Consider the following 25,198-nt stretch of genomic DNA (forward strand, 5'->3'; position numbering starts at 1 on the left):
ACCTGCATTGCAGCTTACATTCCTACAGCCCCAGCCGTCCACCTCAAATCGGGGAGGTAGAAGCTACAGGTGCCGTTCCCCTCAGCCCGGCGCAGACCGGTGCATAGAGTTCACACCGGGTGTCTGCTTCACTAAAGACAGGCCGCTTGTTGGCCGAATACACCCAGATAAATCAACATAGACACTCCGGAATACCAGCATACAGCCTCCATCTTGAAAGTGCGGAGGTACCGGAGGTGGTGTGGATCAGCGGGGACGGCCTGTCGGGACTCTCTGCACGGCGCGGCATCAGTTGCATCCGCTGAGGCTCTGGTGTGTGTCTCTGTTGGGACGGCGGGACGACACCAGGGAGCAAGGAATGAATAGGCTCCTGCCCAGCGGAGGTTGTATTTTTTAAATTAATTATTCTCTCTTGCACCAGCTGCTTATTGCTATGGATTTGTGATACATACAATCCCTTCAAAACATACAGCCGTGAGTGACTCTTGTTCAGATTAAGCATTTTACAGCTTTATACATTTTATATTTTTCTCTATCGTCCTAAGTGGATGCTGGGGTTCCTGAAAGGACCATGGGGAATAGCGGCTCCGCAGGAGACAGGGCACAAAAAAGTAAAGCTTTTACCAGATCAGGTGGTGTGCACTGGCTCCTCCCCCTATGACCCTCCTCCAGACTCCAGTTAGATTTTGTGCCCGAACGAGAAGGGTGCAATCTAGGTGGCTCTCCTAAAGAGCTGCTTAGAGAAAGTTTAGCTTAGGTTTTTTACTTTACAGTGAGTCCTGCTGGCAACAGGATCACTGCAACGAGGGACTTAGGGGAGAAGTAGTGAACTCACCTGCGTGCAGAGTGGATTTGCTGCTTGGCTACTGGACACTAGCTCCAGAGGGACGATCACAGGTACAGCCTGGATGGTCACCGGAGCCGCGCCGCCGGCCCCCTTGCAGACGCTGAAGAGAGAAGAGGTCCAAAATCGGCGGCTGAAGACTCCTGAGTCTTCATAAAGGTAGCGCACAGCACTGCAGCTGTGCGCCATTTTCCTCTCAGCACACTTCACACAACAGTCACTGAGGGTGCAGAGCGCTGGGGGGGGCGCTCTGAGAGGCAAATAAAAACCTTATTAGAGGCAAAAAATACCTCACATATAGCCCACAGAGGCTATATGGAGATATTTAACCCCTGCCTAACTTCAAAAATAGCGGGAGACGAGCCCGCCGAAAAAGGGGCGGGGCCTATCTCCTCAGCACACAGCGCCATTTTCTCTCACAGAAAAGCTGGAGAGAAGGCTCCCAGGCTCTCCCCTGCACTGCACTACAGAAACAGGGTTAAAACAGAGAGGGGGGGCACTGATTTTGGCGATATTGTATATATATAAAAGATGCTATAAGGGAGAAACACTTATATAAGGTTGTCCCTATATAATTATAGCGTTTTTGGTGTGTGCTGGCAGACTCTCCCTCTGTCTCCCCAAAGGGCTAGTGGGTCCTGTCCTCTGTCAGAGCATTCCCGGTGTGTGTGCTGTGTGTCGGTACGTGTGTGTCGACATGTATGAGGACGATGTTGGTGAGGAGGCGGAGAAATTGCCTGTAATGGTGATGTCACTCTCTAGGGAGTCGACACCGGAATGGATGGCTTATTTAGAGAATTACGTGAGAATGTCAACACGCTGCAAGGTCGGTTGACGACATGAGACGGCCGACAATCTATTAGGACCGGTCCAGGCGTCTCAGAAACACCGTCAGGGGTTTTAAAAACGCCCATTTACCTCAGTCGGTCGACACAGACACGGACACTGAATACAGTGTCGACGGTGAATAAACAAACGTATTTCTCATTAGGGCCACACGTTAAGGGCAATGAAGGAGGTGTTACGTGTTTCTGATACTACAAGTACCACAAGAAAGGGTATTATGTGGGAGTGAAAAAACTACCTGTAGTTTTTCCTGAATCAGATAAAATAAAATGAAGTGTGTGATGATGCGTAGGGTTACCCCGATAGCAAATATTGGCGTTATACCCTTTCCCGCCAGAAATTAGGGTACGTTGGGAAACACCCCTTAGGGTGATAAGGCGCTCACACGCTTATCAAGTGGCGTTACCGTCTCCAGATACGGCCGCCCTCAAGGAGCCAGCTGATAGGAAGCTGGAAAAATATCCTAAAAAGTATATACACACATACGGTGGTTATACTGCGACCAGCGATCGCCATCAGCCTGGAGATGCAGTGCTGGGTTGGCTTGGTCGGATTCCCTGACTGAAAATATTTTATTCATGTAGAGCATTTAATAGGATGCATTCTATATATATGTATGTGAGATGCACAGAGGGATATTTGCTCTCTGGCATCAAGATAAGTGCGTTGTCCATATCTCCCAGAAGATGTCAGGGACACGACAGTGGTCAGGTGATACAGATCCCATACGGCAGATGGAAGTATTGCTGTATAAAGGGAAGGAGTTATTTGGGGGTCGGTCCATCGGACCTGGGGACCACAGCAACAGCTGGGAAATCCAACCTTTTTTACCCCAAGTTACATCTCAGCTAAAAAAGACACCGTCTTTTCAGCCTCAATCTTTCCTTTCCCATGAGGGCATGCAGGCAAAAGGCCAGTCATATCTGCCCAGACATAGAGGTAAGGGAAGTAGACTGCAGCAGGCAGCCCTTTCCCAGGAAAAGAAGCCCTCCACCGCGTCTGCCAAGTCCTCAGCATGACGCTGGGGCCGTGCAAGCGGACTCAAGGTGGGGGGGTAGTCTCAAGAGTCTCAGGGCGCAGTGGGATCACTCGCAAGTTGACCCCTAGATCGTACGAGTATTATCCCAGGGGTAAAGATTGGAGAGTCGAGACATCTTCTCCTCGCAGGTTCCTGAAGTCTGCTTTACCAACGGCTCCCTCCGACAGGGAGGCAGCATTGGAAACAATTCACAAGCTGTATATCCAGCAGGTGATAATCAAAGTACCCCTCCTACGACAAGGAAAAGGGTATTATTTTTCCACACTATATTGTGGTACTGAAGCCAGACGGCTTGGTGACACATAGTCTAAATCTAAAATGTTTTGAACACTTACATAAAAGGTTCAAATCGAGATAAAGTCACTCAGAGCAGTGATAGCGAACCGGAAAAAAGGGGACTATATGGTGTCCCTGGACATCAAGGATTACCTCCATGTCCAAATTTTGTCCTTCTCATCAAGGGTACCTCTGGTTCGTGGTACAGAACTGTCAATATCAGTTTCAGACGATGCCGTTTGAATTATCCACGGCACCCCGGGCCTTTTTACCAAGGTAATGGCCGAAAAGATGTTTCTTCAAAGAAAAAAGGCATCTAAATTATCCCTTACTTGCACGACCTAAAAAGGGCAAGTTCCAGAGAACAGTTGGAGGTCGGAAGAGCACTATCTAAAGTAGTTCTTCGACGGCACGACTGGATTCTAAATATTCCAAGAATCGCAGCTGTTTTCCGACGATACGTCTGCTGTTCCTAGGGATGATTCTGGACACGGTTCAGAAAAAGGTTTTTCTTCCCGAGGAAAAAGCCAAGGAGTTATCCGACCTGTCAGGAACCTCCTAAAACCAGGAAAGGTGTCTGTACATCAATGCACAAGAGTCCTGGGAAAAATGGTGGCTTTTTACGAAGCAATTCCATTCGGCAGATTCCATGCAAGAATTTTCCAAAGGGATCTGTTGGACAAATGGTCAGGGTCGCATCCTCAGATGCACCTGCGAATAACCCTGTCGCCAAGGACAAGGGTATATCTTCTGTGGTGGTTGCAAAAGGCTCATCTATTGGAGGGCCGCAGATTCGGCATACAGGATTTGATCCTGGTGACCACGGACGCCAGCCTGAGAGGTTGGGGAGCAGTCACACAAGGAAGAAACTTCCAGGGGGTATGGACGAACCTGGAAAAGTCTCTTCACATAAACATTCTGGTACTAAGAGCAATCTAAAATGCTCTAAGCCAGGCAGAACCACTCCTGCAAGGAAAACCGGTGTTGATTCAGTCGGACAACATCACGGCGGTCGCCCATGTAAACAGACAGGGCGGCACAAGAAGCAGGAGTGCAATGGCAGAAGCTGCCAAGATTCTTCGCTGGGCGGAGAATCACGTAATAGCACTGTCAGCAGTGTTCTTCCCGGGCGTGGACAACTGGGAAGCAGACTTCCTCAGCAGACACGATATTCACCCGGGAGAGGGGGGTCTTCATCCAGAAGTCTTCCACATGCTAATAAACTGTTGGGAAAGACCAATGGTAGACATGATGGCGTCTCGCCTCAACAAGAAACTGGACAAGTATTGCGCCAGGTCAAGAGATCCACAGGCAATAGCTGTGGACGCACTGGTAACACCTTGGGTGTACAAATCAGTATATGTGTTTCCTCCTCTGCCTCTCATACCAAAGGTATTGAAGATTATACGGTGAGGAGGAGTAAGAACAATACTAGTGGCTCCGGATTGGCCAAGAAGGACTTGGTACCCGGAACTTCAAGAGTTGGTCACGGACGACCCGTGCCCTCTACTTCTGAGAAGGGACCTGCTACAACAGGGTCCCTGTCTCTTTCAAGACTTACCGCGGCTGCGTTTGACGGCATGGCGGTTGAACGCCAGATCCTAAAAGGGAAAGGCATTCCAGAAGAAGTCATTCCTACCTTGATTAAGGCAAGGAAGGAAGTCACCGCGAAACATTATCACCGCATTTGGCGAAAATATGTCGCGTGGTGCGAGGATCGGAGTGTTCCGACGGAGGAATTTCAACTGGGTCGTTTCCTACATTTCCTACAATCAGGATTGTCTATGGGTCTCAAATTGAGATCTATTAAGGTTCAAATTTCGGCCCTGTCAATATTCTTCCAAAAAGAATTGGCCTCAGTTCCTGAGGTACAGACTTTTGTTAAAGGAGTACTGCATATACAGCCTCCTGTGGTGCCTCCGGTGGCACCGTGGGATCTAAATGTAGTTTTAGATTTCCTCAAATCCCATTGGTTTGAACCATTGAAAAAGGTGGATTTTAAATATCTCACATGGAAAGTGACTATGTTACTGGCCCTGGCTTCCGCCAGGAGAGTATCTGAATTGGCGGCTTTATCTTATAAAAGCCCTTATCTAATCTTCCATTCGGATAGGGCAGAACTGAGGACTCGTCCGCATTTTCTCCCTAAGGTGGTATCAGCGTTTCACCTGAACCAACCTATTGTGGTGCCTGCGGCCACTGGCGACTTGGAGGACTCCAAGTTGTTGGACGTTGTCAGAGCCTTAAAAATATACATTTCAAGGACGGCTGAAGTCAGAAAATCTGACTCGCTGTTGATACTATATGCACCCAACAAGTTGGGTGCCCCTGCTTCTAAGCAGACGATTGCTCGTTGGATTTGTAACACAATTCAACTTGCTCATTCTGTGGCAGGCCTGCCACAGCCTAAATCTGTTAAGGCCCATTCCACAAGGAAGGTGGGCTCATCTTGGGCGGCTGCCCGAGGGGTCTCGGCATTACAATTCTGCCGAGCAGCTACGTGGTCGGGGGAAAACACGTTTGTAAAATTCTACAAATTTGATACCCTGGCAAAAGAGGACTTGGAATTCTCTCATTCGGTGCTGCAGAGTCATCCGCACTCTCCCGCCCGTTTGGGAGCTTTGGTATAATCCCCATGGTCCTTTCAGGAACCCCAGCATCCACTTAGGACGATAGAGAAAATAAGAATTTACTTACCGATAATTCTATTTCTCGGAGTCCGTAGTGGATGCTGGGCGCCCATCCCAAGTGCGGATTATCTGCAATACTGTACATAGTTATTGTTAACAAATTCGGGTTATATTGTTAAGGAGCCATCTTTAAGAGGCTCTTTCTGTTATCATACTGTTAACTGGGTTTAGATCACAAGTTGTACGGTGTGATTGGTGTGGCTGGTATGAGTCTTACCCGGGATTCAAATTGCCTCCCTTATTGTGTACGCTCGTCCGGGCACAGTACCTAACTGGAGTCTGGAGGAGGGTCATAGGGGGAGGAGCCAGTGCACACCACCTGATCTGGTAAAAGCTTTACTTTTTTGTGCCCTGTCTCCTGCGGAGCCGCTATTCCCCATGGTCCTTTCAGGAACCCCAGCATCCACTACGGACTCCGAGAAATAGAATTATCGGTAAGTAAATTCTTATTATTGTGTGCACATAGTGAACCCAGCATGGTCTAAAACCTTCCAGGTGTTAAGAAATAGTCACATGCGAATAAGATTACTTATAATTCATGTTCTATAAATTGATTATGAAGCTATAATGCAGTGCATATCCATATCATTGTGACATTTTTAATATTGTTTCTTACTCCCGGGAGGTTGTTGTAATCCAGATACATTTTATATAAATAAATGTTTTTTACTTTTCTGATTGTCAAGCGCCACTTGTTATTCATTTGTTAGTACAGCGTTTGAATTGCAGCTAAGACTACATCCCGTTCCGATGTGGAAGCTGGTAGGGCCGATTTGAAAAATCGGCGCGGGGGCACCTCCTCGAATTCCAGTTGGTAACCCTGGGAAACTATTTCCAACACCCAAGGATTCAGGCCTGAGCTGACCCAGGCCTGCCTGAAAAGTCGAAGACGTGCCCCCACCGGTGCGGACTCCCTCAGGGGAGCCCCAGCGTCATGCTGTGGGCTTTGGAGTAGCCGGGGAGCACTTTTGTTCCTGGGCACCTGCCGAAGCAGGTGCTCTTTTGCCTCTGCCCTTACCTCTGGCGAGGAAGGAGGATCCCCGACCTCTTCTGGGCTTGTGCGACCGAAAGGACTGCATCTGATAGGGTGGTACTTTCTTTTGCTGTTGGGGAATAAATGGTAAAAAATTTGATTTACCTTCTGTAGCTGTGGAAACCAGGTCAGTCAGCCCATCCCCAAACAATACATCTCCCTTTTATAGGGTAGAACTTCCATATGTTTTTTGGAATCTGCATCACCTGTCCATTGGCGAGTCCATAAGGATCTTCTCGCAAAGATAGACATGGCATTGGCCCTAGAAGCCAGCAAACCAATGTCCCTTTGAGCATCCCTCATAAATAAGACTGCGTCTTTAATATGGGCTAGAGTTAAGAATATAGTATCCTTATCCATCTTATCAAAATCAGCTGTCAGCTCATCTGTCCAAGCTGAAATCGCGCTACACACCTATGCCGACCCAATTGTCGGTCTAAGGACTGCTCCAGTATGAGAATAAATACACTTTAAGGTAGTCTCTTGCCTGCGATCTGCAGGGTCCCTAAGGGCAGCTGTGTCAGGAGACGGTAGCGCCACTTTCTTGGACAAGCACGTCAGGGCCTTGTTCACAGTGGGAGGTGACTCCCAACGCTCCCTGTCCTGTTTAGGGAAGGGGTATGCCATATAAATTCTTTGGGTATCTGCGGTCTCTTTTCTGGAGTCTCCCAAGCTTTTTCAAAGAAATCATTTAGTTCATGAGATGTGGGAAAATTTATAATCTGTTTCTTTCCCTTAAACATGTGCACCCTTGTGTCGGGGACCGAGGGTTCATCCGCAATATGCAACACATCCCTTATTGCCACAATCATACACTGAATGCTTTTTGTCACCCTAGGGTGCAATTTCACTTCGTCATAGTCGACACTGGAATCAGAGTCTGTGTCGGTAGTAGTGTCTTGTGTTAAGGGATGCTTTTGAGACCCCGACGGGCCCTGTGAGTCGGTCCAATCCGAGGATTGACCCCCTGATGTCCCCCCTAATTCAGCCTTATCAAGCCTCTTATGTAAGGATGCCACACTTGCATTCAACATATGCCACATGTCCATCCATTCCTGAGTCGGCACAACCGACGGGGACACACCACTCATTTGCTCCACCTCCTCCTTGGAAAAGCCTTCCGCTTCAGACATGTCGACACCAAGTACCGACACCCCACACACACAGGGATTAACCTATAAGGGGACAAAACCCCAATCAGGCCCTTAGGAGAGACAGAGAGAGAGTATGCCAGCACACACCCAGCGCTTAATAACACTGGAAAAATATGACCAGATAGCGCTTTTATATATAAAATGACTAGATTCCCACTCACTGCGCTCAAAATGCCCCCCTCCTCTTTTTTTCCAGCCTGAATGTTCAGCAGGGGAGAGACCAGGGAGCCAGCGTTTTCCTCATGCAGCTTCTGTGGAGAAAATGGCGCTGGTTAGTGCTGGGGATCAAGCTCCGCCCACCCGACGGCGGGCTTCGGTCCCTGTGGGTTTTTTTATAGAAAATGGCTGGGGATCGTAGAATTACTGCCCAGCAGCCTAATCTACCTTGTCAGTACTCAAATGTGAGGTATATTGCTGCCCAGGGCGCCCCCCCCCCTGCACCCTTCAGTGCTGCTCTGTGTGTGTGAATGGGAGCAATGGCTTCTGCCTTCTCATACTCACCCGGCTTCTATCTTCGGCATCTGTGAGGAGGACGGCGGCGCGGCTCCGGGACGAACCCCAGGTGAGACCTGTGTTCCGACTCCCTCTGGAGCTAATGGTGTCCAGTAGCCTTAGAAACAGAGCCCAACCGTTAAGCCAGCCCTGCTTCTCTCCCCTCAGTCCCACGATGCACCTGAAAATAAAAAAACCTAACAAAATTGTTTTTCAACAGAAAACTCTGGAGAGCTCTCTGCAGTGCACCCATTCTCCTCTGGGCACAAGATCTAACTGAGGTCTGGAGGAGGGGCATAGAGGGAGGAGCCAGTGCACACCCATAGTAAAAGTTCTTTTTAGGTGCCCTATCTCCTGCGGAGCCCGTCTATACCCCATGGTCCTTACGGAGTCCCCAGCATCCTCTAGGACGTAAGAGAAATAGGGAATGCTTAATTGAGAAATCTGTTACATTTAACTGATCCAAAGTTATGGTGTGAAATGTATGAAAATATTTGTATTTAGACGTGTCGTATGATTCATTGTGTGCACGTGTTTTGAGTATGATTACAATGCGATGCGTGGCCCCGTGGTTCAAATGTCTCATCCAGAGCCATAACTAGAGTTTTTGGTGCCCTGTCCAAATCGTGTGCTAGGGGCTCCCGGGGAGATTGAAGGGAAATATTATGAGGTATTGGAACGGATGCTGGTCATCCTAATGTATATACGCTAGAAAAAAAGGGGAGAAGAAAGAAGGCTCTTGTGTGGGCGCACTCTTAAAAAGAAAGGAAAATTCCTATACCATATTAAGGAAAATACTTAAAACATAACTTTTAATGTTGACATTTATAATATAAGTACCCATATAGCTGATCCATATAAGAGAAAAGGAGTGTGTTAAAAACATAAATTAACAATAATCACATTTCCATTCAGATCACTTAATTATTTTCTCTCCACCTTATCTTTCGCCCTTAACCACACCCTGCCATGTAATTTTTTGACCACATAAAATCTCAGTAGATTGATTTTTAATTCACTAGCACCATCCTCACATTCTTCCCATGTTTTCCTCATATTTATTTATTATTTTTTCCCCTACATCCATAATCATCAACTTATTTTTCAATCATTCTTAATCACTTATCAGTCACTCATTCCATCAATTCATTCACCCATATTAATCTTATCCTAATCTCTACCCTTTTCTTTTCAATGGCTATTGACTATATTACGTTCCCTCAATTCTGTCCTCCTAATTTCATATATTTGTTAACTTTAGCCTTCCCCCCGTTATGCATTTCCTACACCATATATTTTCCATAACCTAAGATGGCGCCCGGAGTCTGTCTACCGTGATACTATATATTTGCCATTTACAAAGATGGCGCACGTGACTTCGCGCCTGCTTAGTGCCGTATGACCACTTCTCCTATCAAGGTATGCACGAACAGCCAGCGGCTTCACATCCCGAGACTCCGCCTCCCATTCTACGCCATGCTCCGTCACCACCCTCTACCCAACGTATCCACACGGACTTTAGTAATAATGCGTCCTGAGACTCCGCCCCTTATCATACGTCATGTCTCGTTACCCAACAGCTGACCGCAGCTTCTCAGCGTCAGCTGTTATCCCCGGCCCATCGACCATGAATCGCCTGACCATTGGACAGCACTTACTTATTAGCTGCCTCTAAATCATACTCCTCACACACCCCTCTAACCCGGAAGGGAACAAGCCCGTCCAGGGCGAAACGCGTTTTCCACGGGGGAGACCACACACGGAGTGAATCTTCAGCTCCTGCACGGGCACCTGACGATGCCCTGACCTGCCTCACTATTTCCTATTCCAATCTTGGTGACCGTAAGCCCATTGCTGTTCTGTGTACAACGTGCACAGACAGCAACACCTTATGTGCATTTATTAACATGCTTTACTAGACTATTGTATCAGATCTGTATAGTACACATACAGATCCCTGTCATAGCGCTGGTGACCGCAAGCTCACTGCGGTTCTGTGGACACTGTGCACAGACAGCAACACTGGATGTACATTTATTGATTTACTTTCTACCGTATGTGATCAGACCTATGTAGCACACTTACAGTTCATTTGTAGAGTGCTACCACCTTTAAGTTAAAATCTATATTGTACATTTATTGATTTGCTTTTTGTCTACCATATGTGATCAGACCTATGTAGCACACTTACAGTTCATTTGTATAGTGCTACCACCCATAACCTAAATCTTCCCCTTATCCCTTTTCTTCTTCCCTTATTTTCTAAAACTAATATTGGGTAACTATCCCTTTTCTTCTTTCCTGATTTTCCAAAACTAATATTTGGTAATCAATTTATATTGGTATGCTGAGCTTTTACCAGCAGAGGCCAGTATATTGTCACAAAATTATTTAATTGACAGTGATTCTCAGAACGTGTTTTGGAATTATCTCATTTATCCCAAGATGTATGATGATTATTGATGTGATTCTTCAAGTCTATGTTCAAAATATCATGAAGATTTCTCTAAAACAAATATCTGGTAACTAATTTATATTGGTATGCTGAGTTTTTACCAGCAGAGGCCAGTATATTGTCACAAAATTATCTCATTTACTGTGATCCTCAGCACGTGTTTTTTGAATTACTACACTTATGCTAGGGGTTTGATGATTACTGATGTGACTTTTCATATTTATGTTCAAAATATCATGAGGATTTCACTGATAATTTAATCATATATTTTCATGCCCCTTGTTCATACTATATTTTTTTCGTGGGCTCTCATCTACGATTCGCGGAGCACAATACCACAGATGTGGGATTTGATGAGCTGTGTCTAACGTAGAAAGCAGACCCACCTATTTGTACTGTACTAATTCATCTCTTTCTTTGTGTATTCTGTTTTCAGTTTCTTTCATTCTTCTCTCTTTCTTTTTCTTCCATTTCCTATTAGGTGCACTCTCATTGGTGCACTGGCATGTAAATTCTCTACTATCATACCACGCTGCCAATGTCCGATCTTGGAAGCCAAACAGCGTTGGGCCGGGTTAGTACCGGGATAGGAGACTTCCTGCGAATACCCGGTGTTGTAGAGCAGGGATTATTTCCCTCCCCATGTGAGTTGCAACGCCAACAGCAGTATCACCACTAACTCTTATTTCCGTCTCTTCATTTGAGACTCACTACCAATTTGTGTAATTCTTTGTGGTTTACGTTATGAAGACAGGTCCTGTCCAATGCAGGAGACCATCCATCCCTTAAGTAGCCCGAGTGGGACGTACTTATCTAATAATTCTTATGACCACTCTTTGGTTCCATCAATACAGATATTCTGTACTGGTCAGGGGAAATGGGGGTAAGACGAACCAATGTCTACAACCATTCCATTCACATTTGTGATTAAACAGACCAGAACACTTTTTTAAAATTGTTATTAACACACTCCTTTTCTCTTATATGGATCCACTATATGGGTACTTATATTATAAATGTCAACATTAAAAGTTATGTTTTAAGTATTTTCTTTAATATGGTATAGGAATTTTCCTTTCTTTTTAAGAGTGCGCCCACACAAGAGCCTTCTTTCTTCTCCCCTTTTTTTCTAGCGTATGTACTCTCTGGCTCTGGGCGCACCACCAATTAGGACAACAATATTGATTGAAGTAAAGAACACGTTTTTTCTTCCTTCTCCTCATTTTGGAGTGTTTAATTGTCCAAATTTTGGTTTTCTAATATCAATACAGCACTAATTTGACCGGTGCCCGATCGCCCCTTGCCTAGTCACATCCTAATGTATAGTATGGTCAGCTTAAGGCTAGACACACACTATAAAATAAGCTGTCTAATCTTTCTGGTTGGAACGAAAATCTGGTAATGTATGGGCGCAAATGACAATTGACCACTTTCTCCCAAACACTGGAAATAAGACAAAAATGGAATTTCAGACAAATTGGTTGAATCCATTTGATTTGAAAAAATTTTTTTCTGCTGCGGGGTACACTGTGCTCCACAGGGAATGACATTGGGGTGTAGAGTAGGCTCTTGATCCGAGGCACCAACAGGCTCAAAGCTTTGACTGTTCCCAGAATGCATAGCGCGGCCTCCTCTATAACCCCGCCTCCGTGAACAGGAGCTCAATTTTGTAGTTGGTGCCATGCAGTAAGCAGGCATACAACAGGGGGGCTGCTCCAGCAGCCCCAAGAAGAAGCTTTTAAAAGAAAAATGAAGACTTCAAGGGCTGCAGCAGAGGCACTGTCTGTGTTAGATGTCAGTCAGACATCTCCTGCTGCAGCTCCATCATCTCCCACAGCGGCGCTGTACACTCCCGCGCCCTGGTTGCCGGATACCTACATTGGAGGCTCTGGTTTTCTTCCAGTTAGTGACACACACGACCGCTGTTCTCCTGGATCGCGTGGCTGCACTCAGGGAGGAGGTAAGTGGGTCCCCTCAGCGGGACCCACTGTAAATCACGATCCCACCGGCCGCGCGTGCTGGTGTGGTCACTGTGGTAGTACAGGGACCCCACTAGACCACCAGGGCAAGGTCACAGGTCGGTTTTCTCTCATAAACCGTTTATTAAGCCCACAGTACCCGGTGGTGAAGTCCAGCAGGAGGATAAGGCTTTGACCTGTAGCCCCTGCCCCAGGGCGCAATTTAGAGTAAATGTTCCCAACCTGGAGCTGCATATCTCTCCCTCACTCACTCCCTGTCGGCGTTTAAGCGCCATTAGGACAAGCTGAGCTGATCCTGGGACTGTTTGGGCAAATCCTCCTCTGTAAAGCCGCCTGCATGTCAGCGCTGTGCATTTTACAGGACACTTCAGTATTCTACATGTCTGCTGACAGTGTAAGTTAAGAAAAAGTGCATTTAGTCAGGGTTATGAAGTACAAGTACCCTGTGATATACATCCAGTCTTTACTGTGCATTTTGATCTCTATGGAGTGTATAGCTATACATAGTACTACTCTGAATTGCTAGTCCAGTGCAGTTTTATTGCATGTCACAATTTCTCCATTGTACCATGTGACTATGTGTGTGTGTGTGCATATAGCTGCTGTGTGACCTCCATTTTCTGTATCTCAATTAGATTGCTATCCCTATATTCTATAACCTGAGGGGGCTAAGTGCGTCAGGTTTATCATTTAATATAGGTAGTTCACAGGATATAATCAGTGTGTATTTTTCTCTGTGATTTTTAGTCACCATATACCTCTTGAATTCCCTGTTTGTGCTGATACACTGCACAGGGGGTTCTTGTCAGGTATTGTGCTGCTGATATTGTACTGTGTTGCCTTGTATTAAGCTTTCAGATATGTCCACTACAAAGGGCAACGGTGCTGGAGCTGATCCCACATTGTGTGGTGGTGACGCTGCAGACACATTTGAGGAAAACAAAGCAGCTGAGGGTTCAGGTTCTGGGGGATCCTTACCCCTAAGTGGGACTGTAGCAACGGGGGTTCAAAATGACCCACCTTGGGCTACATTCTCCACACTATTGAATACGCTGGTAACTAGACTTACGCCCCCCATGGGACCTCCTGTGCCGGTACAACCGCTTATCGTCCCCGCTGTTAACCCGCCATGGGCAGATCAACTGTCCGCTCAGTTACAGCAATTGAACCAATCACGGACTACTCGGAAGTCTAACCTTCGCCTGCCTAAGACCAAGGGTTCCTCTAAGCGGGCAATTTCTTCCTCACAATCCACCAACGTCCCAGACACCTCGTCTGATGAGGATGGCGTTTATACTGACCCCACAGATTCTGATCCTGACGCTTCTGATGGGGAATCTGTTTCACAGGTGGATGTCCCGGACTTGTTAAAGGCTATCAGGACCATTCTTTAAATTACTGACGACCCAGAGCCTGATGCTGCCCCTAAGAAACCGGACAGGTTTAAACTTCAGAAAGTGGTTAAACAAGTTTTCTCTTGTGTCCTAGAGGATGCTGGGGACTCCAAAAGGACCATGGGGTATAGACTGGATCCGCAGGAGCTTGGGCACACTGAAAAGACTTTGACTGGGTGTGAACTGGCTCCTCCCTCTATGCCCCTCCTCCAGACCTCAGTTACACTTTGTGCCCAGTACTGACTGGACACTCACTAAGGGAGCTCTCCTGAGTTTCTCTAGAAAAGACTTTGTTAGGTTTTTTATTTTCAGGGAGACCTGCTGGCTACAGGCTCCCTGCATTGAGGGACTGAGGGGAGAGAAGTCAGACCTACTTCTTCTTAGTTTAAGGGCTCTGCTTCTCTGCTATTGGACACCATTAGCTCCAGAGGGTTCGATCACTTGGTGCGCCTAGCTGCTTGTTCCCGGAGCCGCGCCGTCACCCCCCTCACAGAAGCCAGAAGAAAGAAGCCGGGTGAGTATGCAGAAGACAGAAGACTTCAGTGACGGCAGAAGACTCCAGTTACGAGGTACATGCTCCCACACACTTCACCAACGGCACTCACAGGGTGCAGGGCGCTGGGGGGGGGGCGCCCTGGGCAGCATGTTACTGGGTCTGGGAGCTGGCAAAAGGCTTTTCGGTGCCTCGGCACCGTTTTTCAGACCCCAGCTGGCATTTTCATTTTTCAACTTTTAGCGGGCTGAAGCGCGCCGGGAAGGGGCGGGCTTAGCCGCACAGCTTACCAGCGCCATTTTCTCTAATCCACGCCGCTGCAGAGAACGCTGGCCCGGGACCTCCAAGCTCCATATCAAGTAACAGGGAGCAAATTGGGGTGGGGGGTGGGGGGCCACAGATATTTGGTGCAAAATTATTGTTGTTAATAGCAGCGCTTTAAACATATATTGTTTGGTGGCATATATGGGCGCTGGGGTGTGAGCTGGCATACTCCCTCTGTGTTTCTCTATCTGGGCTTCCTTGTGGGTCTGTCCCCTAGCTGAGGCGGTGTGTGTGTGTGTGTCGGCGTGTCGATACTCTGTGTCAGCATGTCTGCGGCTGAGTGGTATTCCCCGGAGGAGGTTGCTGAGGGAGCAGATGTGGGTCTGGAGTTGGCCCTGTCGGCGCAGCCGACACCTGATTTACTTACAATGTTAAGTACGCTTAATTCAAATGTGGCCTCTTTGTCTAAAAGGTTAGATAAATCGTAGTCTCAGACTCGGGTATGGAGGAAATCCATGGAGGATGCTTTGTCTCAGGTGCAGACCCCATCAGGGTCGCAAAAGCGGCCTTTTACTCAGTTGGTGAAGTTTCCCCTCTCTCATGAAATGAATACTCTTTGCGAGAAGGCTTCGGAGTCGCCGGACAAGAGGTGGCAGATTCCCAAGAGAATTTTCATGGCGTATCCTTTCCCCTCTGATGACAGGGAAAAATGGGAGTCGTCTCCAAATGTCGACAAGGCTCTATCCCGGTTGTCTAAGAAGGTGGCGCTTCCGTCCCCTGACACGGCAGCTCTCAAGGATCCGGCAGATCGCAAAGCTGGAGACTTCTCTGAAGTCCATTTTCACTAATACGGGTGCTTGCTCAGACCTGCTGTGGCGTCGGTATGGGTTAGTAGTGCTATTGCTAAATGGGCTGAGAATTTAGCTGCTGATATGGATACGCTTGATAAAGATAATATTCTTTTAACTCTTGGTTATATCAAGGACGCTGCAGATTACCTGAAGGATGTGGCGAGGGATGTTGGTCTCTTGGGATCAAGGGCCAATGCCATGGCAATCTCGGCCAGAAGAGCACTGTGGATTCATCAATGGAATGCTGATGCCGACTCCAAGAGAGCTATGGAAGGTAATGTCTTGTTTGGTGACAGCTTGGCTGATCTGGTGTCTACCGCGACGGCGGGTAAGTCATCTTTTCTTCCTTATGTTCCCACACAACAGAAAAAGACACAACATCAGCAGATGCAGTCCTTTCGTCCCAATAAATACAAGCGTGGAAAAGGTTCGTCCTTCCTCGCTTCAAAGGGTAGAGCAAGCGGAAGAAAGTCGCCTGCAGTATCAGGCGCCCAGGACCAAAAGTCCTCCCCTGCCTCTACCAAGTCCACCGCATGATGCTGGGGCTTCCCTGGGGGAGTCCGGACCGGTGGGGGACCATCTGCGGATCTTCAGTCAGGTCTGGGTTCAATCAGGCCTGGATCCTTGGGTCCTAGATATAGTATCTCAGGGATACAAGCTGGAGTTTCATGAGGTGCCCCCTCACCGGTTTTTCATTTCGGCCTTACCAGTGTCTCTTCCGGACAGGGAGGTGGTGCAGGCAGCAATACAAAAGTTGTGTCAACAGAGGGTCATTGTTCCCGTTCCCCCGTCCCAACGGGGGGAGGGGTTCTACTCGAGCCTCTTTGTGGTACCGAAACCGGAAAGGTTCGGTCAGACCGATTCTGAACCTAAAGTCCCTCAATTCATACTTGAAGGTTTTCAAGTTCAAGATGGAATCTCTTCGAGCTGTGATTGCCAGCCTAGAAGAGGGGGGGGACTTTATGGCGTCAGATGCCTACTTAAACGTCCCGATATATCCTCCGCATCAAGCTTTCCTCAGGTTTGCGGTACAGGATTCTCATTACCAATTTCAGACGTTGCCGTTTGGGCTTTTCCACGGCCCCGAGAATTTTCACCAAAGTCATGGCAGAAATGATGGTTCTCCTTCGCAAGCAAGGGGTTACCATTATCCCGTACTTGGATGATCTCCTGATAAAGGCGAGGTCCAGGGAACGGTTGCTGAGAAATGTGAATTTGTCTCTGACCGTTCTGCGAAAACACGGTTGGCTGCTAAATTTGCCAAAGTCTCAGTTGATTCCGACCACTCGGTTGCCCTTTCTGGGCATGGTTCTGGACACGGGCATACGGAAGGTGTTTCTTCCGGAAGACAAAGCTCTGGAACTGCAGCTAGCTTCTGAGGCCAAAAAGTGTGTCTGTTCATCAATGTACTCGGGTTCTGGGGAAAATGGTTGCGGTGTACAAAACCATTACGTTTGGCAGGTTTCATGCCTGGGCGTTTCAGTGGGATCTGCTGAGCAAGTGGTCCGGGTCTCACCTGCACATGCACCGGAAGATAAGTCTATCTCCCAGGGCCAGGATTTCTCTCCTGTGGTGGCTACAAAGTTCTCACTTCCTAGGAGGGCACCGGTTCGGTATCCAGGATTGGGTCCTGTTGACAACAGATGCAAGTCTCTGAGGCTGGGACGCAGTCACCCAGGGAAGAAATTTCCAGGGAAAATTGTCGCTCCAGGAATCTTGTCTCCACATAAATGTTCTCGAGTTAAGAGCCATTTACAACGGCCTGCTACAAGCAAGAAGCCTTCTTCAGGGTCGGCCTGTCCTGATACAATCGGACAACATAACAGCAGTGGTGCATATAAACCGTCATGGCGGAACAAGGAGCAGGGCGGCTATGGCGGAGGCCACAAGAATCCTTCGCTGGGCGGAACAGCACGTGAGCGCCCTGTCAGCAGTCTTCCTTCCAGGAGTGGACAACTGGGAAGCAGACTTCCTCAGCAGACACGATCTCCATTCGGGAGAGTGGGCTCTTCACCAAGAGGTATTTGTAGAAGTGATGAAGCGTTGGGGAACTCCGCTGATCGACATGATGGCGTCTCGCCTCAACAAGAAGCTTCCGAGGTATTGTTCCAGGTCAAGGGACCCCCAAGCCAGTGCAGTGGACGCCCTGGTAACTCCGTGGGTGCTTCAGTCAGTGTATGTGTTCCCTCCGCTTCCTCTCATTCCAAAGGTACTTGGAATCATTCGACGAGCAAGAGTGCAAGCGATTCTTGTCGTTCCAGATTGGCCAAGAAGGGCCTGGTATCCAGATCTTCAGGAATTACTTGTGGAAGATCCTTGGCTACTCCCTCTAAGAGAGGACCTGTTATTGCAGGGACCTTGCGTGTTTCCAGACTTACCGCGGCTGCGTTTGACGGCATGGAAGTTGAGCGCCAAATCTTAGCTCGGAAAGGTATTCCCGGGGAGGTCATTCCCACTCTCCTTAAGGCGAGGAAGGAAGTTACGGCGAAACATTATCACCGTATTTGGAGAAAGTATGTTTCGTGGTGTGAGACTAAAGCTGCTCCTGCGGAAGAATTTCACTTGGGTCGGTTTCTTCATTTTTTGCAGGCAGGCGTCGATGCCGGCCTGAAATTGGGTTCCATCAAGGTGCAGATTTTGGCTTTATCTATCTTCTTTTAGAAGGAATTGGCTGTTCTCCCTGAGGTTCAGACATTTGTGAAGGGAGTGATGCATATCCATCCTCCGTTTGTGCCCCCGGTGGCACCATGGGATCTTGACGTGGTCTTACAGTTTCTCATGTCTTCCTGGTTTGAACCTTTGCGTAAGGTTGAGTTAAAGTTTCTCACTTGGAAGGTGGTCATGCTGTTGGCTCTGGCATCTGCCAGGCGGGTGTCTGAGTTGGCGGCCTTATCTCACAAGAGTCCGTACTTGATCTTCCATTCGGATAGGGCGGAATTGAGGACTCGTCAACAATTTCTGCCGAAGGTGGTTTCTTCATTTCACATTAACCAACCTATTGTGGTACCTGTGGCTACAGATGCTGTGGCAGTTCCAAAGTCTCTTGATGTTGTGAGAGCTTTGAAGATCTACGTCGCCAGAACGGCGGTGGCCAGGAAAACAGAGGCGCTGTTTGTCCTGTATGCTTCCAACAAGAGTGGTCATCCTGCTTCGAAGCAGACTATTGCACGCTGGATTTGTAGTACGATTCAGCAAGCTCATTCTTCGGCTGGACTACCGGTGCCGAAATCAGTGAAGGCCCATTCTACCAGGAAGGTGGGCTCATCTTGGGCGGCTGCCCGAGGCGTCTCGGCACTTCAGCTTTGCCGAGCAGCTACGTGATCAGGTTCAAACACCTTTGCTAAGTATTACAAGTTTGACACCCTGGCTGAGGAGGACCTGATGTTTGCTCAATCGGTGCTGCAGAGTCGTCCGCACTCTCCTGCCCGTGTTGGAGCTTTGGTATAGACCCCATGGTCCTTTTGGAGTCCCCAGCATCCTCTAGGACTAGAGAGGCCAATCCCGGGATCGGGATCGGCGGGATACCGGGATTTTGGCCCAAAAATGCCGGGACCTGAATCCCGGGATTGGAGCATCCAATACCGGGATTCACGGGATTATACTGCGCATGCGCGGGAGGGTGGGCGTAAGTAATAGTACTTGCTAATATTAGGCGGGCGGCGGCACTTCAAATGTAGCGCCGGCCGCCAGCCAATCAGAGCTGGTGGACCGGCAGCCAATCAGGAGCGACTGCTGCGGCCGCTTCCCTGATTGGCTGCCGGTCCGCCAGCTCTGGTTGGCTGGCGGCCGGTGCTTCATTTGAAATGCCGCCGCGTTCAGTGTGTTCATGGTTGCCGCCCGCCTAATAGTAAGTACTATTACTTACACCCACCCTCTCTCCCTCCCTCCGTGCAGTCAGTGGTGCTCCCTGCAGCCTTCCTCCCTCCCACGCTGCTACCAACCCTCCCTGCCGCGACCTACACCCTCCCTCTGGAGTCCCGCACCGCTACCTACACTCTTCCTTCCTCCCGCACCGCTACCTACATCCTCCCTACCTCCCGCACCGCTACCTACATCCTCCCTACCTCCCGCACCGCTACCTACACCCTCCCTACCTCCCGCACCGCTACCTACACACTCCCTACCTCCCGCACCGCTACCTACACACTCCCTACCTCCCGCACCGCTACCTACTCCCTCCCTCCAGCGCTGCTCCCTACAACTTTCACTGATCCCTACTGCAATCCCGGGATTGACCGTTTTTCAATCCCGAGTCCCGGGATTGAAAAAACGGCCCGGGATTGGCCTCCCTATCTAGGACGTAAGAGAAAATAGGATTTTAGTACCTACCGGTAAATCCTTTTCTCCTAGTCCGTAGAGGATGGTGGGCGCCCATCCCAGTGCTTATGGTTACTTGCAGTGTATTCTTATTAGTTGCATTGGTTTACACACAGGTTGTGTATTTGTTGTTTCAGCTTGTTGCTGTAGTTAATTTCATACTGTTATCTGGTTTACTGAGCTAGGAGCCAGTTCACACCCAGTCAAAGTCTTTTCAGTGTGCCCAAGCTCCTGCGGATCCCGTCTATACCCCATGGTCCTTTTGGAGTCCCCAGCATCCTCTACGGACTAGGAGAAAAGGATTTACCGGTAGGTACTAAAATCCTATTTGACCTCATTCTGACCATTTAGTTGACATACGTCAGGAGTCCTGGGAAAATCCAGGAAAGAAATTCACGCCTCACAAGAAGATACTGGCTTGCTACCCCCTCGCTGCAGAGCGAAGTAAAAATTGGGAAACACCCCCGCCGGTGGATTCGCAGGTGGCGCGGCTGGTGGTATCCTCAGCTCTGCCGGTAACTGCCGTCACCTCTCTGAAAGAACCGCCGGTTAAGCGTGTGGAGGGTTGTTTAAAGGCAATTTACACCCTAACTGGTGCTGCGCATAGGCCCACCATTGCTGTTGAAGCGTGGGCTCAGGAGCTGGAGGCGGAGTTGCCTTCCAATGCTTCTGGTCATGCTAGACAATGTCTGTCTTATTTTGTCACAGCTTCTCATTACATTAAGGAGACGTCTTCTGATGCCGGTATTCTGGCGGCCAAGGCTTCTACTACGTCCATTTTGGCTCGCCGGATTCTCTGGTTACGGTCCTGGTCTGTGGATCTGGACTCCAAGAAAACCCTGGAGGTACTCCCTTTTCGGAGAAGACCTCAACAAGATAGTGGCTGACTTAGCCTCTGCTAAAAGTACTCCATTTCACTCCTTTCGTCCTTCAGGGAAAGCAAAAGGTCAGACGTACCCGAAACAGGTTTGCACTTCCAAACCCAAAAGGACCTGGGCTGCCCGTCAGCCTGCTTCCAAATCTGACAAGCCTGCCGCATGATGGGGCTGGGATCCCAGGGTGGGGGGCCGACTTCTAGGGTATACTCAGGAATGGCTAAGGACCACTTCCGATGCCTGGGTATGGGAAGTCGTCATTCGAAGTTACGCCTTATCCTTCAATAATCGTCCCCCTCATTGATTTTGCCCGACAGACGTCTCTTCGGATCTGGTGAAGGCAAAAACTCTTCATTCGGTGGTACAGTCCCTCCTGGACACAGGAGTGGTAGTACAGGTGCCTCTGGCTCAGAGAGGCAAGGGGTACTATTCATCGCTGTTCCTAGTCTCGAAACCGAATGAGTCCTCTCTACCCATTTTCAACCTCAAGACCTTGAACAAATTTGTGAGGGTCTCCCAAGTTTTGTATGGAATTTCTTCGCTCTATTGTTTTGGCCTTGGAGCCTGGGGACTATATGGTCTCCCTGGACATACCGGATGCTTACCTGCATATTCCCATTGCAGTGTCGCATCAGCAGTACCTGAGGTTTGTGGTTGGCAACCTCCATTACCAATTTCGGGCGTTACCTTTTGGCTTGACCACGGCTCCGCGAGTCTTCACCAAGGTCATGGCGGTAATGATGGCTGTACTCCACCGTCAAGGGGTCAGGATCCTACCGTACCTGGACGACTTGCTGATCCTGGCAAATTCCCCAGAAATTCTCCTACGCCATCTGGATCTGACTATCCAGTTTCTGTAAGCCCACGGGTGGCTCATCAACTGGAAGAAATCTTCCCTGGTCCCTGCTCCGAGCATGGTGCACCTGGGAGCGTTGTTGGACACTCACAACCAGCGGTTGTTCTTGTCTCAGGAGAAAGTCCTGAAGCTTCAGGACAGGATTTGATGCTTCCTATCTCGTCCGCAAGTGTCGATACATTCGGCAATGCAAGCGCTGGGTCTCATGGTTTTGGCTTTCGACATGATTGAGTGTGCTCAATTCCATTCGCGCCCTCTACAGAAGCTGATTCTTGCCAAGTGGGACGCCTGCCTCACCGGATCAAGTCTCGGTGGACCAAGGAGGAGTCTCTCCTCCTGATAAACATTCTGGAACTGCAGGCGGTGTTCAATGCTCTGAACTTGGCCCAGCATTTAATACAGAACAGACCTGTTCAAGTGCAGTCGGACAACGCCACCACGGTGGCGTACATCAATCATCAAGGCGGCACTCGAAGCCGCATGGCAATGAGGGAAGTATCAAGGATTCTTCAGTGGGCGGAACGCCATCTGCCAGCCATATCGGCAGTATTCATTCCAGGGGTCCTAAACTGGGAAGCGGACTTTCTCAGTTGTCAGGACGTACATGCCAGAGAGTGGAGCCTCCATCCTGAAGTGTTCATAAGGTTTTATACCTTTGATACTACCGCCTCCCAGGATGCTTCCTTTGGACGCCGGGTTTTTGTGGCCGCTACAGTGCATCCCCTCCCATAAGGAACTGCTTTAGGACATCCCCAATGTCATTCCCTGTGGAGCCCAGTGTACCCCGCAGCAGAAAACGAGATTTATGGTAAGAACTTACCGTTGTTAAATCTCTTTCTGCAAGGTACACTGGGCTCCACAGGACGCCCACCCTGACGCACTTAGTTTCTTTGGGTTGGTATGGCATTAGCCGCTGACACTTTCTCCTCCTGTCGTGAGAGTGTGGTGTATGTGGCTACTAACAGTTGTCGTCTCTTTTACCTGCTACTGCATTGGACTGGTTAACTAAAAACTGAGCTCCTGTGCACGGAGGCGGGGCTATAGAGGAGGCGGCGCTATGCATTCTCTGAACAGTCAAAGCTTTGAGCCTATTGGTGCCTCGGATTAAGAACCTACTCTACACCCCAATGTCATTCCCTGTGGAGCCCAGTGTACCTCGCAGAAAGAGATTTAACAATGCTAAGTCCTTACCATAAATCTCGTTATCCGAAAGACCAGTTTTGACCATTTTCAAGCTTTTGGGAGCAAATGGTCAATTGTCATCTGCTCCTATACTTTACCAGATTTTTGCTCCAACCATAAAGATTGGACAGATATTTTTATAGTGTGTAGGCAGCTTAAATCCATAGACCCATAGTTTGAAAAGATTTAGAAGTTAGTGAGGTGTAGAAATGTCTCAAATACCAGCTAAAAAAAGTCTTTCCTATTCAGGAAATCAATTCTGAAATGATCCAAAAAGAGACTTAAAAGTGGCACTATAGCCATTTTCTTTTTTAAAATCTATTTCCAGACATACCTGCTGCTCCTTGTAAATTATGTATTAGGGGGAGATTTATCAAGCCTTCTAAAGAGTGGAGATGTAGCCCATAACATCCAATCAGCTTCTGTCCACAATTTATTATTAAGTACATTCAATAAAATACCAGGTAGCGGCTGATTGGTTGCTTTCGGCAACTCTCTATTCTTTAGGATGCTTGAAAGAGCTCATATAAACATAGAATTTGATGGCAGATAAAAACCACTTGGCCCATCTAGTCTGCCCCTTTTTTTTTTTTCTCTGTACCATTTTTTTTTTTTTTTATCTCAAACCTTATTTGATCCTTTCTTCTTTGTAAGGATATCCTTATGTCTATCCCATGCATGTTTAAATTGCGCTACTATCTTAGCCTCTACCACCTCTGAAGGAGGCTAATCCACTTGTCCACTACCCTTTCTGTGAGGTCATTTTTCCTCAAATTTCCCCTAATTCCCCCCCCCCCCCCTTCCAGTCTGTGCATGTCCGCATGTCCTCATGTCCTATTGCTTCTCTTCATTTGGAGAATGTTTCCCTCTTGGATCTTTCCCTTCTCTGCTCCAAACTTACTGAGCTATTAGACTCCAGGGGGTTGTTTCAAATGGTTTATTGCGCCCTTCCGCTGCATATCACTCGTCACTTTAGAGGAGGGGACGAGAGGAAGTAATGGGCACCTGTGATATGTGCACCGGTTTGGTGCAACAATTGATTTACTCCGTTGAGAGCAGGGTTCCCAAAAAACAATTGAATCCCACCCTCAAGAATTTCAGAACTGCTTTGGCTTTGCACTTTTACACACTGTACTGTGAAAAACTGTACAACAAACAAGTGACAATGCCATGGTGTCTATATAATTGACAGATCGGTAATTCCATGTCAAGTCGACACACTGATCTGACCGCACGAGCTCTGATTTTTATCAGATTTGGTATATGTGCTGCATGTATGTATGTATGTGTGTATATGTGTGTGTATGTATATATATATATATATATATATATATATATATTTATTATTATTTATATATACTTTTTTTCTTTTAAGGACAAAAATGCTTAATATCCCCACTCTGTTTTAAAGCACCATAGGGGGTATTAAGTTATCCATGGGACTAATTGAATACCCCATGCCTAATTGGATTAACCCGCAACGAATTGCTGCCAAAAACTCCTGTGGCGCGGAAACGCTATTTAATTAAATAGTTGTTTTTTTTTCCTGTTCCAAAAAATAAATATATCAGGATTTGGGCGTGGGAAACTCACTGATTCCGCGTAACCTGTGTAGTCAATGTTTTTTTCCTGTGGACTTTACTGCGAGGTTCAGTCCGACTGTGCGGACTTGCACACGAGCATTCCCCTGCTAGTTGAGTACTTCCGGCGCCGCAATGGCTAATTGAATTCCCCTGCATGACTCATTCTTTTATCTCCAAGTTCTGCTATCTGCTGTCTTAAGTATGTGTATGCACTCCTTAAAGCCCCGTATTCACGGGCAGATCTGGGGAGAGATGTGCTGAGCGGTTCGCTCAGTACAAACATCTCTCCCTCCGCTCATCACAGCGCGATGTGTGCTGAGGGGACGGGGGGACGCTCATTTCACCCAGCGGGTGAATTGAGTGACCCGCTAGATTGAGCCTGCATGCAGACCACTCTAGCACCGGCGATAGCGATGCATGGGGCTGTTTATCGCTATCGCTGTGGGGGGTACACACGGAGAGATCATGCTTAAAATCTAAGCAATCTAGTCAGATTGCTTAGATTTTAGGCTGGGATTGCTCCGTGAGTACCCCCCTTAAAGTATGTGTACAAACTCCTTCTCAGGGCCTCTTTG

The 25,198-nt window shown here is 48.1% G+C and overlaps 1 protein-coding gene and 1 pseudogene across 5 annotated transcripts in view; both read left to right on the top strand.

Moving 5' to 3' along the window:
* CCDC30 (coiled-coil domain containing 30) overlaps window positions 1-25,198 on the top strand; it is a 687,183-nt gene that overhangs the window by 38,638 nt on the left and 623,347 nt on the right. The window lies entirely within an intron of this gene.
* Window positions 11,344-11,452, top strand: LOC134967184 (5S ribosomal RNA; annotated as a pseudogene).

Source organism: Pseudophryne corroboree, chromosome 10, assembly GCF_028390025.1.
Source record: "Pseudophryne corroboree isolate aPseCor3 chromosome 10, aPseCor3.hap2, whole genome shotgun sequence".
In the NCBI taxonomy this organism is placed as follows: domain Eukaryota; kingdom Metazoa; phylum Chordata; class Amphibia; order Anura; family Myobatrachidae; genus Pseudophryne; species Pseudophryne corroboree.